The sequence below is a fragment of the Mesoplodon bidens genome (assembly GCF_964165515.1).
Source record: "Mesoplodon bidens genome assembly, chromosome: 14".
Classification (NCBI taxonomy): Eukaryota; Metazoa; Chordata; class Mammalia; order Artiodactyla; family Ziphiidae; genus Mesoplodon; species Mesoplodon bidens.
In genome coordinates, this window is record NC_138170.1 from 64,914,053 (window position 1) to 64,927,438 (window position 13,386).

At 36.7% G+C, this 13,386-nt stretch overlaps 1 protein-coding gene across 4 annotated transcripts in view; it reads right to left on the reverse strand.

Annotated features, from left to right (window-relative positions):
• LCLAT1 (lysocardiolipin acyltransferase 1) overlaps positions 1–13,386 on the reverse strand; it is a 167,604-nt gene that overhangs the window by 135,199 nt on the left and 19,019 nt on the right. The window lies entirely within an intron of this gene.

The following is a 13,386-nucleotide window of genomic DNA, read 5'->3' on the forward strand; positions in this document are numbered from 1 at the left end:
TAATCAGATTAAGCTATTTGCCAAAGTCACAGAGTGAGTCAGTGGCAGAGCCAGGCCTAGAATCACGGTGGAAGTAAACTGTTCAACTCCAAACTACAATGAAGTCATTTGATAACTTTGATAACTTTCAGTACAAGAGAAAACAGGTCCTGTGACAAAGAGTAACTACATATTGAGACAAAATGATTTGATGCTTTATTTAATAAAATACAAATTTAGAGTCAATACCTTTAAACACTGTAATAGAGTCTAAAGAATCTCCTTAGAGTCAATGGGAAGCTGCCTTTATGAGCATTATTTATTCCTTATATATAGTAATGGTACTGGAAAAAGACACATGATGGAATTCAGGATTATTGAGAGTCTAACACAAGCTTTGCAGAGATTACTTATATAACTCTGAACTCTAGACTCTACCTAGCTCTAAAATTTTAAGTATCTAGGAAGACAGATCTAAATCCATGCTGCCTAGGTAGGTGGGATCTAGGTGGACTTGTGGTATACAAAGGAAACACTTATTGAGTGCTAAAAATTACTTCCAAAGAAAAATATGGAAGGCAGTATCTCAGAGCCAGAATCTGAAAAAGCAAGATCCAGGGAGGCAGCCTAAGACAGCCAAGATGTTTTGAATATCAACCATTAAAAGGAAACAAGAAGCAAGCGTGATCTAAGGGCAACGCTCTCAGGCAACCGCCATGTTGGTGAGGGATGTGACTGCAAAGCCAGCGCGGTCTCCGTCCCAAGTCGGTCATTACTGAGCATGAAGCCAGCATCACCTTTTCTCTCCCAAGTTATAAATGCGTAATCATCTACTGTTACTTTAGCAGCAAGCTGAGAAGACTGCATATACATGACAGGCTTTTAGTGTTGGAATTTTTTTAAATTTACAGCCCAAGCAACCTGATACGAATTCACTAATATTCGTAATGATTACTGTGTTTCCCAGTATCTGGTCTAACTGGAACATAATTCACGTGATTCACGGCAGTGACAACTACTACAAACCTGGACATTCCTAAAGAGAGAAATAAGGGGAAAAAAGGGATTTCCCTGGGGTGAAGCTGAAAATCTCTAAAGCTTGATGGTTTTCAACAGCTTTACTGTGATCTAATTCACATACCATAAAATTCACGCATTTGAAGTGTACTTTTCAGTGGTTTGTAGTATATTCACAGAGTAGTGTGACAAGCACCACAACTGATTTTAGAACATTTTCATTACTCTCACCTCAGGCTGAAGAGCACTTGTGGTCTTCTCTATTTAATAGCTCTTTTTCCAGTTAGCCACATGGTTTCTACTCAGCTGGTTCAGATCATAGCCCAAAGGTAACTTTCGCAGAGAGGCCTTCCCTAACCACCCAATTTACACCTGTTACACCACCCCATGCAGCACACACTTCACGCATCATATCACCTGTCACCCCCACCCTCACCCCCCTACAAACACACTTTTTTTCCCCCAGATATTGATCACATTTAGCATTCTAAATATTTTACATGTTGATTGTCTGTAAACTCCAAGAGGGCACAATTTTTATCTATTTACTATTGTACCCCCAGAGCCTAGAACAGGACACTGTCGTAAATGTTTCATGTTTATAGAAGGGAAAGGGGGAGGGAGAAGAGAGAAAAGGAAGTGACTTCACTACTACAAATTTCACTAGCTTGTGAGATCTTTGTTCTAATTTATTAAATTACAGGATTTTTATAATATTTTTCTCCTTTAGAATGAAAGTCTAACCAGAGAAAACTAAAATAAAAGAAGTTAACTAAATTTAGCACTATTGCAGATGCAATATCTATGCTCTATTTTAAAGATTAGCAAATACCTAATAAGTACCAAAGAATTGGGGGAGAAAAAAAATGGTAATCTAAGTGAACTGGAATAGTCAGAAACTGCCTCCTAGAGGAAGTAGTGTTATTATAGATGAAACTGAGGTAACAAACAGAACCAAACATGTAATGACTTAACATATAGTTTATTTTGTGCATGTGTAATAGTAGCGGGGTAACAGGGGAAACTTCAGGTTGGTGGATAACTCTCCTCCATACAGTTACTCAGGGATCCAAGTTGCTTCCATTGCGGCTCGGCATCCCCCTAGTTCCACCTTATGGTATGTGTCTGGCCAGCAGAAGAGAAAAAAACATGGAGAGCTGTAGCGTATCATTTCTACTCACATTCAGTGGCTAGAATGTAGTCACATGAAAAACAAGAGCTAGCTCCAGGCTCAGGTAGGAGAAGAACAAATTTTGGTACACAGCTAGTAGTCTCTGCCACATGTAGGATTTGAAATGAACCCTGAAGGATAAGTGGAATGTAACCAAGAATGAAGGAACCACATGAACAAAAACAAGCAAGTCATAACTAAGCAGTACGCCAAGAGAGAGGACAAGTCTGGCTGTATTCTGAAAAGCAGTGAGAGAAGATGAGGTTGGCTAGGTCAATGGTTCCCAACTGTAAACTAAAGACCAATCCCAATATATATCAAAATTTCTACCAGTCTACAATGAAGTGAGAAAAATAAGTACAAGTTGATAACTTGGTAATAATGCTAAATTAATTTTATTATTATATACTTGTAATTCAATTTCCTATGACTTACATACAATGTGATATCATAAAATTAAAATTTCATTGTTTAATTTTCAACATAGCAATTAAAGCTATCAACAGTTCTTTCTAAGATAATGCCCTTTCCTGACTATAACAGATTCAGTCTATGTGCTGTAGGCAATGGGGATTTACTGTCACTTTCCAATTTATTATATAATTTTAATTATTTAATATTTTCTAACAAACCTGTATTGCTCTGGAAATTAAAACAATTTATTAGTTCTAGTCATTAGGATTTAAATATTAAAAACAAGAATTATCTAAGAGTGAGCAAAATGTGTTACATTTATAAACTATACTCAAAATACAATGCCCTAAAGATTGAAAAAAAAATAGTTGACTCTTCTGGACTGAATTTCAAACTCTTATATAAACATATAACATATAAGACAAATATTAAACTCAAAAAGGGAGTTTAAGAAAGCAGTAAATAAGTAAACTAAAAAACAATCTGCTATAGCATTAACCCAAAACTTTCTCTCCTAAAATAACTACCTTTAATCTAAAAATGGCATAATATACTAATTTTCTAATTATTTACTATGGGTTGAGTTAGAGTGGGAAATGTTAGTTACCATTAAAAATAGCAATAAAAAGTAAAATGCTCTTTTCACTAGAGAAATTCAAACGTCCATCATTCAACTCTGAGATAAAAGTAAGAACTTTATTTGGAATAAAGCAGTGTTAAAGTTGAACACTAAAGAAAATGAACACTTAGGAACTCCTTATAACCAATGGAAGTATGTGCTTATCAAAGACAGAAAGCTAATTCCAAGGCTCTAAAAGAAACAAAGCTCTATAAAAATCACTTTTTCTACCTTTTCTCCTATATACCACTAATGGCAAGGCTTGAAATGATGACACAGCACAGCATGCCTTCTTAAAAACAGAGAGAAAAAAGCCGTCAGAGAAGCAAAAATGGTGCAAATTCTGCTTACTGGAAACCTGATGTATGTTTCAATAAGTTCCAGACACCATGTAAATTTTAGCCACGCATCTTTCCAGGCAGTTTAGAATTATTCAGCTCAGGGGTGACCAAGTCAACCATGCAAGGAAAACATCTGCTGATAATTTCTAAAGTTAATAGTTGCCAATAGTAGTACGTATCTCTTATCATAATGCTTTCCATGGAAAATGTTCAAGTATTCATTGGTGAAAGATCTGCCTAAAGCAGAATTATCAAAAACTATTTTTACCATATAGCAGTCTGGTAATGTTTGGATAATTTAATTAGTCAGGTTCTAAAAAATTTTCTGCTTAACTGAGAGTTACTGCTTTTTAAAAATTTAACACACACACACCATTACCATGATAAAAGATCTGAAGTTATTTATACAAATAAAAAGAGTTTCAGCTCGCTGAAACTCAATTTACCACATATTTGGAAAAATGAAACAGTATGTGATAAACTGTTCAATTTAACTATTTTAAAATGAAATCACTTTTTAAAAAATGTCTGGTAGATATGTTACTACATGTTACACACTTAGACAAACATTCATATACTTATACACATTGATCATACCAGTGTGAGTCATATTAAAATTTGATGGCTATGATTTGTTGCATGTATGGACAAGCTGTAGCTTTCCCCTAAGCTATGGACAAAGAAACAGACACTAGATCTGCACTAGGGATTTTATTCTGCACAACACAGCTCTTGCCTACAATACTCCTCTAGCGCTACTATCTTAAAATGACAATAATATTGGTTAATGGGAAAGTTAAGAGTTACAGAAATTTAAAGTGGGAAGTACCATAAAGTAACTCAAGTTAAAAAGAAATACTAGAATCATTATTTCCAAATGAGATGTGTACACTTCAAAAAGACTGGCTTGGGAAGCGACACTATTTACTCCAACATGCTGTCAGTGCTTATATTTTTAGAATTCCTTTTTGGGAAATCTCTGCAGAAACTTTAGCACATTCTATTGATTAGCCTTAATGAATCTGCAAACTTGGAAACCGTATTTGAGTTTTTAAACCAATTAAGAGTCACACGGGCCTGCTATAGAGAATATGATGGATCATCGAGCAGAAGCAGAGTAATATACGTTAGGTCAAAAATGAGATGTACGGGACTTCCCTGGCGGTCCAGTGGTTAAGAATCTGCCTTCCAATGCAGGGGATGCGGGTTCAATCCCTGGTCCGGGAACTAAGATCCCACATACTGCAGGGCAACTAAGCCCACGCACCACAACTACTGAGCACACATGCTCTGGAACCCACATGCCGCAATTACTGAGCCCATGTGCTGCGACAAAGATCCCGCGTGCCGCAACTAAGACCCAACACAGCCAAAAATAAATAAATAAATATTTTAAAAGATTACAGTAAAAGTCCCTTCTAAGTCATAAATGTTATTTTTAAAAAAATAAACTAAAATAAATTCATTAAGGGTTTTAGTTTTAAATTCAAGTTAAGACAACTGAGAATCCCCAAATTCTCTAAGAATATGCAATTTGATTTTAAAACACACACTCTTAGAGGTGTCAATTCCAACTGCTATAGGCAGGGACTGCAGAAAACTGTAGAAAAGTCAACTTAGGATGGATGATATAGTAATTCAGGTTCAAAGAGGTTAGGCCCTAAATTAGGTCCAGTTTGGCGAGGCCACACTTCTTACGACTCAATCAAAATGTACAAATATGCTTTTTTTTCTTATGCAGACATTTAAAAAAATTTTTTAATGAGTTGTCATCATACTGTTTAATAGCATTTATTGAACACTTACAATGTCAGACAGTATGCTAGGCACTTGCATTACCTCATTTACTTCTCAAAACAGCTCTATGGAGGGAGGCACTATTATATCCCTATTTTAAAGATAAGGAAACTCAGATCCACAAAGCTTACATAACCAGAGTCATAAAATGTGGCAGACTGTATTTTCCAATGATGGCTACAAAAATATCTCCTATCCCACATGTTCTTTTTTTTCCATAATAAACTTTTATTTCAGAAGTTTTAAATTTACAGAAAAATTGTGTTGACAGTATAGAATTCCCACATACCCCACACCCAGTTTCCCCTAGTATTAACATCTTACATTGGTATAGTACATTTGTCACAATTAATAAACCAATATTGACACATTTTTAGTAACTACAATCTATATTTAAATTTCCTTAGTGTTTATCTAATGTCCTTCTATTCCAGGAACCAAATTACATTTAAGTCATCATGTCTCCTAAGTCCTCTTAGTGGTATCATTTTTCCAGACTTGTTTGTGATAACCTAGGAAATTAAAAAACTGAGACCCAGATGTGCTTCTTAACAACTCTCCAAACAACTTCCTATAAACCAAACTGCTTGTCGTTAGAATTTTTAAGAGGTCCATGTGTTGGTCAGTGCAGTGGGCCTGAACTGGCAGACCAATCACACTTGGCAAATACATCCTACAATGACACTTTTTTTGCCAGTAACTGCATTTATACATAGTATACTCAGAAGAATATATGAATGAGCTATCATGGTATATAAGACCATGTGACGCCAAAATATAATTTGACTCCAAAATGTAAGTAACATCATTCCCAGTGATAGACCAAGCAGGTAATGTATCAACTTCTTTTTAAGTAGCCATATTTGCTTTTCACACTGTAACAGAAAAACATAAGCCAGAGAATTTTCTAAATATTCAAATAATTCCTATTATTATGCACATTTTAGGGTTAAGTTGTAGCCAGTGCTAATTATAACATGTCTGGAAAAAATTTAAGCTACACTGATTAAAATTCTATTTATAAAGGAAAAATCTAAACCACAGAAACAGTGCTTAGTTTAGAACAAGAACATGTACATAACTGCCAAATGCAATCCCTGTTTAGATGTTGCTTACTGAAACACTGTAATTACAGAAAACCAAAATGAATTTCTAAGTGTTTCAAGATGAAATAGTCCTGGCATAATTTTCAAGGCTTACAATTACTTTCCTGAAAAGGTAAATACTCTAAGTTTTAACTTAATATAATATTAACTCTAGAAGTTAACACAGATTGAACATCCAATTTTACTCTAACATGGAAGCCACCTATGAAATTCAGAACCTTTTAAATTAACAATCAAATGCTAACCAAAGAAAAATTACTGGGAGGCAAAGGCCAATGCTAACTTCCTACAGCCATTTATGGATAATGCAAACCTCCAAGCTTACTGAATGGGTTTTGAACATTAAGTGAACATCTGCCCAGTAGAGAAATGCATCATAATGACACACTGTCCCTCACTTCCCACTCCCTCTTCAGTCAACTACAGTCTGGCTTGTTGCCTCTAACACTCCACTGAAACCACGTCAGCAAAAAAGTCTATTTTCACACTGCCAAATCCAACGGCCACTCCTCTGTCCTCGCTTTACTCCACCTCTTGGCAGCATTCCACATGAATGGGCACTTCCTCCTTGAAATGTTTGCCTCTCTTGGCTTTTGTGACACCACTTTTCCGGGTTTTCTTCTGACCTCACTGCTCCCTGTCTCACGGTCTCCTTGTGGCTCCTCCTCCTCTACTAGACCTCTAAATGCTGGGGCTTCCTATCACTCAGATATTGGTTGTCTTCTCTCTATCCTTTTCCTCCTCCCCACTTCCTCTACATTATCCTCATGCTGACCTTTCCAAAATATATCTCCAACACAATCCTCTCCTCTGAGCTCAACTCACAGATTCAGCTGATTACCTGACACTTGGGTGTCTAACAGTTCTATCAAACTGAACACATTCAGAATAAATGTCATGATTATTCTTCCCCATTCTTCTACTCGCCACTCAGCCCTTGTTTTTCTCCATCTCTGTAAACGGTATCAGCAACCACCAAGATCCTCTACCAAGAAGCCTAGGAGTCATCATTCATTCTTTCCTTTCCCTAACCCCCCAAATCCAATAAAATTAGCAACAGACCTGTCAACTGTTATTTCCAAAATATATCCTAAATCCACTATTTTCCATCACTTTGCATTGCCAAATATTATTGTAGTTTCTAATTACCAAAATTACTTCATTATAAACTTTTAAAATGAATGTAATTTCCCTTAACTTATGGCGTTCAATAAGATTAAGATGTTTGGGGTAAAAGTAATCTATTTTCATACATATCTCTATGCCACAGAGGTTTACCCAATTTACAGTCAAATAAAATTTTGGTTCACAGATTAGAAATGTCCCAAGGTGGGAATTCTATCAAAATATGGACAGAGACAAGAGTCCCAAATTATGAGCAGGTAGCATGCCAAAACCTTGCAGCAAGTCAGCTGTTTGGAATTCACAATGCATTTTCTCACAGAAATTATATGATACATAAGTGATCAGGTTTTCAGGTCAGCCTACAAAAAGCCAGCTTCACTCATACATGCCTGAAAAATAGCACTAATAACAACACAGTCTTTAACCACTATGAATAAACACCTAACTTGGAACAATGATTTGTAAAACTGTATTTTAATACCCCAATCTCTTGTATTAACTCTTATAAACTGTAGGAGACCCTCTCCTACCTCCCTGTCTTCCAAATGTGACCAGCTTATACTTATTTTTTTTAATCTCTCACCAAAACGCTTCACTTTATGTTCCCAGATTCTGGGCCACACAGAATGCAAGACCATAACTTATCCCATAATTCCCATCCCTGATATAACCCTTTGAGATTTTCACTGCTAGAAAAAACTCTGGGAGGAGAAAGACAAAGAGAAACAAGAAAAACAAATTGGCGGGGTGGGGGAGGATCACAAAATCTCAAGAAACCCTAAAAAGTAATTATTCTATTTTTACGATGTGCCAAAAGGCACATGGAGTCCCATGGGATTTTTCTAAGCTCCTACTTTCATTGAAACAGTCTTCTCTAGAGCCCTGCTCAATCCTTCTAGACTTTTAAAAATCCTAGGCTGGGCACTTTATCTCCCCTTACATTAGGAAAGCTCCTATTTTGTTCCTTCTCACATTCTCTCTTATTTCTCAATTAGAACCCTAAATGGAAAAATAAAGAAAGAGGCACATTGATAACAAGTCTTTAGGTAAACACAGAACTGAAGTAAGGGAGAGACGGAGCCTAAGGAGTAGTCAGGCCATTAAGGTCACCATTAATCTGTAACTTATTAAATACAAATTAGGAACAAATGATTTGGAGCAAAGAAAGAGTTTCATAAATGGACATCAGACAAGTTTCCAGAAACATGAAAAATCTACCTTATATATCTCAACATAATATATTCTATGGCTCACCTTCTCTTTCCAACAATCACATCGAAGACGAATCCTGTACGCCTCTGTATGACTAACACTGACCTGAGTACACCACAAATAGGTAAAATCCAGGGTATCAAAAAGCCAACACTCCCAATCTGATGAAATTAATTTACCAACAAATGGAGAAATCAATTTTTACTTGGTCTAGATAATGAAAACCAAATGGACAGAGCTACACTAGCATTAAGATCCAATGAAGAAGACGGTAAATGACTCTGAAAGCCAAAAGAAAGTCAAAAGTCATAAATAAATTCTTAAGCATAGGATCTTAAGCATAGGAGTGAGCAGTGGATTCTCTAAACTTTAAAGAATAGATGTTTTACAGAAAGTAAACTAGGAAGGTAAGACTGCATCATTCTGTCTGTCAAATAAGTCTCTGAAATAAGTATCTTACGGGGACTTCCCTGGTGGTCCAGTGGTAAAGAATCCGCCTGCCAATGCAGGGGATGCAGGTTCGATCCCTGGTCAGGGAACTAAGATTTCACATGCCGTGGGGCAACTAAGTCCACGTGCCACAGCTGAACTCGTGCGTCAGCTAGAGCCCGCGTGCTGCAAACTACAGAGCCCACGTACTCTGGAACCCACGCGCCACAACTACAGAGCCCATGCGTCCTGGAGCCTGTGAGCCACAACTTGAGAGGAGAAAACTCGCACATCACAACTAGAGAGAAGCCCACACACCGCAACAAGATCCCTTGTGCCACAACTAAGACCTGACACAGCCTAAAATAAATAAATAAATAATAAATAAATTTTTAAAGAAACAAAGCAAAAGTATCTTATGGACCAAAAATTGTTAATGGACTAAAATATTTTGGTCCAAATTAGTAAACTACCACTTTCTGAATGAAATGAATATGAAACCACACACTTAAGTGTAGAAATGAAAACATAATGTATCCAAAAGTAATCTGAGCTAGCTTGAAATAGACAACCAATAGACAACCCGTCGACCTATAAACAATTAAAAATTACCGGACTTCCCTGGTGGCGCAATGGTTGAGAGTCCGCCTGCCAATGCAGGGGACACGGGTTCGAGCCCTGGTCCCGGAAGATCCCAAATGCCGCGGAGCAACTGGGCCCGTGAGCCACAATTGCTGAGCCTGCGCTCTAGAGCCTGCAAGCCACAACTACTGAGCCCATGCACTACAACTACTGAAGCCCACGCACCTAGAGCCCGTGCTTCGCAATGAGAGGCCTGTGCATCGAAACGAAGAGTGGCCCCCGCTCGCCGCACTGGAGAAGGCCCGTGCGCAGCAACGAAAACCCAACACTGCTAAAAATAAATAAATAATATAATAAATTAAAAAAAAATTACCTTCACCTATTCACTATTATTTTATACAAGCTGGTCCTGGTTCCACCACTTACTGTATGAGTTTGAACAAATTATTTAACCTCTCTGGGTCTCAGTTTCTACACTTGTAAAACAGAACTAAAGATGGTACCTACCTCATGATTATTGTGAGGATTAAAAGACATAAGGTAAATTGTTCTGAGCAGCTTCAGAAACAGAGTAAGTGTTCAACAAAGGTTAGTTACTATTGTTTTCTCCAAACTGATGCAGACAGAAGTTACTTAAGTCACATCCATGCCTTAACACTACCTTTGAAACCGTCACAACCCTCAGGACAGTGCTAAACACTGTGGATGCTCAGTATTCAGTAACTGAAAACCAGTAACTCATGAAATCTAGAACCTTGAAGCTGAAGGAGATTTTAGAATTCATCTGCAACAATTTCACTTAATTCAACAATAAGACTCGTGGGAGATTATCAAATCTTTGCTTAAACACTTCCTAGAACAGAAACTTGCCTTCTCAACAAGACATAAAAAAACAGTTCTAATTACTAGAAATGTTCCCTCTGAAGATTTCATTGTATTGATTACCGCCTCTCATAACTTCTTATCTGAAAGGCTGAATTCACTAGAGGGCATCACAGTATTAGGAAAAGTCATCTGTCATGAAAAGGAAAGAATCGCTCAACATTTATTCTGGCTAAGAGAGAAATACGACACCCAATTGTATAAAACATGTATGTTAATTTAAAAATTATTCTGTTTAAACATACTTGAAAATGTTCAGAAGGAATTAAAAGGAAGTTAGATTATAAAATCATAGTTTACACATCCTTGTATATGTATAAGGTAAGTAATTCAGATTATTACAAATCTTAGGCTCTTTCCAACCCCACAATAAGGGCTCCCAAAATTTTTAAGCAATTTCAATATTTATATGTTTATAAGAGAAAAACATACAAAACCAGCATGATTTATTATTGCTCCTTGCAGCCATACTCCAAGTTACCTCCAGCTTTCCATAAAAAGACCCAGTGCCTGAGAGAAAATTAGCAACTTCTATAAAAAAGTTCAAACCTGGATCTGTATATAACCAATTATTTAAATGATTCAAAACCAAATTATTTTTTTAACATCTTTATTGGAGTATAATTGCTTTACAATGGTGTGTTAGTTTCTGCTGTATAACAAAGTGAATCAGCTATACATATATCCCCATATCTCCTCCCTCTTGTGTCTCCCTCCCACCCTCCCTATCCCACCCCTCTAGGTGGTCACAAAGCACCGAGCTGATCTCCCTGTGTTATGTGGCTGCTTCCCACTACAAAACCAAATTATTTTAATATGTCCACATTAATTAACAGAGTGATGGTACCACTGTAAAGGTTTACCAGGCTCCAAGAGGATCCAGAAGAACAGTCCTGGAATATCCTCTAACTCCCACTCACATAGAGGAAAAAAACATGGAGAACTAGGCACTGTTTATAGCACACCCTTCCACCTCATCATACTCCACCGCTATGTGAAATTTTACAAATCTATAAACTGTAGGTAACTGAGAGACATGCAGAGTCATCGTGTCAGGAAGAGGGTTCATCCGACTTCGCTCACTGCTCAGCGGCTCCCCCTCCCCCACAGACCCCTTTTGTCTCCGTTTGCAATCCATTTCAACATTGCTTTACTCCATACAAATTTGTGGGACTTTCTTTCACTTTCCTTTGAACCAGTTATATACCATTTGCCTGGTTCTCTCATTGATTATAAATTAAATAAAATCCTTAACACATTTATTTTTATATTTCTGTAAGTCATTATATTATCATTTAATGCACTAGTCAACTCTCTTACCATTGATAAGACACCATTCAGTACTTAGATGTTGTTCAGCACTTAGATTATCAACACAAAATGACACTCCAGCAGTGAGTATGAATCAGACTGGAAAGGTCCATCTCCCCATGTATATTAATAAACAGAACTTTGGCTTCTGAAAAATCAATCCTGGTGAATTGTGTTGGCATGAATGAAGTCATGAGCACCAGATGAAGCAAGAAAATCAGGTTTCAGAACCACAAAGCCCATATTCAGAGTGTGGATAACGGTGAAGCCAAGGAATAGCAGCCACAACAAGCTGTTGCCACTCATCTCCACTATCCATTCAGTGACCCCCTTTAAGAAGTTCAAACATTAAGGATAATGGCCAATTCAATGGCAGAATTCATGGCAGAAGATGAAAAAATAAGTTTGGTAGTCTGTTCTATAAAAGGTTCTCAAATTTTGCCATCCCTTTGCATGTATCCATGTTCACCTCCCATCCATAAAAGTAGGTATTTTTTATCTCATTTTAGAAGAAATCAATACAAAAGTCTGTGTTCAGCTTCATAAATTATCAAGAGTATAATCATGGAGAATTATAAAGAGAAGTAAAGGATGAGAAATATACTGTTAACAGAGTCAAAGAAGATGTTCCAGATGCAAGTGACCCACATCAGGAGAACTAGGTGGCTTCTAAGCTTCTCCATCTACCCACTCTCTTTATCCCAAAGACGCTAACTAAAATAAAAAGGATCATAATAGACTTCAATTCCTTTTACTAGTAAGAGGCACACTGTGATGGCTAATTTTATAGGTCAAATTGACTCGCCATGGAGTACCCAGATTAAACATTATTTCTGATGTGTCTGTGAGGGTGTTTCAGGATAAGATTAGCATTTGAATGGAATATTATGTAATGTATACTAAGTATGTTATATATTAAACATATAGATACATACATACATATATATGAATGTATTAAAAAGAAACATAATTTTTAAATAAACTTAAATTTTTAATATTTAAAGTAGAGATATGTATAAATATCTCTATCTCCTACTGGTTCTCTTTCTCTGGAGAAAGCTGACTCATACACACATACACACACACATCCTGCCCTTGTTCAGGACTGTCTCAGAAATAAATAAACATATGTATACATATATATAACAAATTAGCAATCAGAAATATCTATTCCAGGAAAACTATTTTCCAAGAGAAAACATCTGCTCTCCATTGACTGGTGAGGCCACAGATATACTGTACACAGATATCAACTATATTCAGAGACAACAAATCATTACACTAGTTTTTAAACTCCAGAGAGGATGGAGAGAAAGGCATAATTATGGTTTGTTTAATGCAAAAAGTTTTAGGCAACACACTGATCCACAGCTAATTTTTCCTTACCTCTGTGACTTAAAA